This window comes from Eumetopias jubatus, unplaced genomic scaffold (genome assembly GCF_037043125.1).
Source record: "Eumetopias jubatus isolate StellerSeaLion01/CBP00866 unplaced genomic scaffold, mEumJub1_p1.0 scaffold_11, whole genome shotgun sequence".
NCBI classification, from domain to species: Eukaryota; Metazoa; Chordata; class Mammalia; order Carnivora; family Otariidae; genus Eumetopias; species Eumetopias jubatus.
Window position 1 is genome coordinate 12,255,320 of NW_028274817.1, and position 788 is coordinate 12,256,107.

A 788-nucleotide genomic window follows, 5' to 3' on the forward strand; every position below is an offset into this window, starting at 1 on the left:
GTTTGAGAAGAAGAATCATAAATTAAGGGAAACATAAACAACTAGAGAGAATCTAGAGGAGAGCACCCAGAGATGCCAAGGGGTCAAAAAAGCGTCTTTTGTTAGGAGCAGTTGGAAGAGCTGGGGCTCTTGGAGAAAAAGAAGAAAGAACTTAGAGCTCTTACCTGCCTTTGATAAGTGGGTGTCAGGAACTCAGCATTGCTCTAGAGACTAGAACTAGAAAGTGAAACAAGGGGCAGCTGTTGGTTCAACTTGAATTTCTTAGCAAAGTTTCAGTTGACTAAAATGTTTGGGGGGGAGGGGGAAGAGGTGGAGAAATGGGGTAGGGAGAGAGAATATAAGAATGAATGTAGTGCAATGGAGCAACAGCAGAAGCAAAGGGCTCAGTTGGCACAGTGTAGACAAAAGATGATGGTGGTTTGGTCTAGACTCCAAAATGACAGTGGAGAAAATGAAAAGTGCTGGATTTGGCATTTATCTTATAGGTAGAATTAATGAGATTTACCAATGGATTGGATGTGTGGGTTGAGGGAGAGACAAGCATGAAGGATGAATTTTAGGCTTGGGGGCTTGAACAACTGGATGGATGGTGGTGCCATTTACCAAGATGGGGCATATTGGGGGTGAGGATGGAGTCATGGTGGGGTTGGAAATCCAGAGTTATTTTACGATCATGTCAATTTTGAGATGTGCACTAAACATCAAAGTGAAGATATTCGGTAGGCAGTTGGCTTTATGAACATGGAAGTAAAGGGATAAATCAGTGCTGAAACCATTGTTTGTTCACA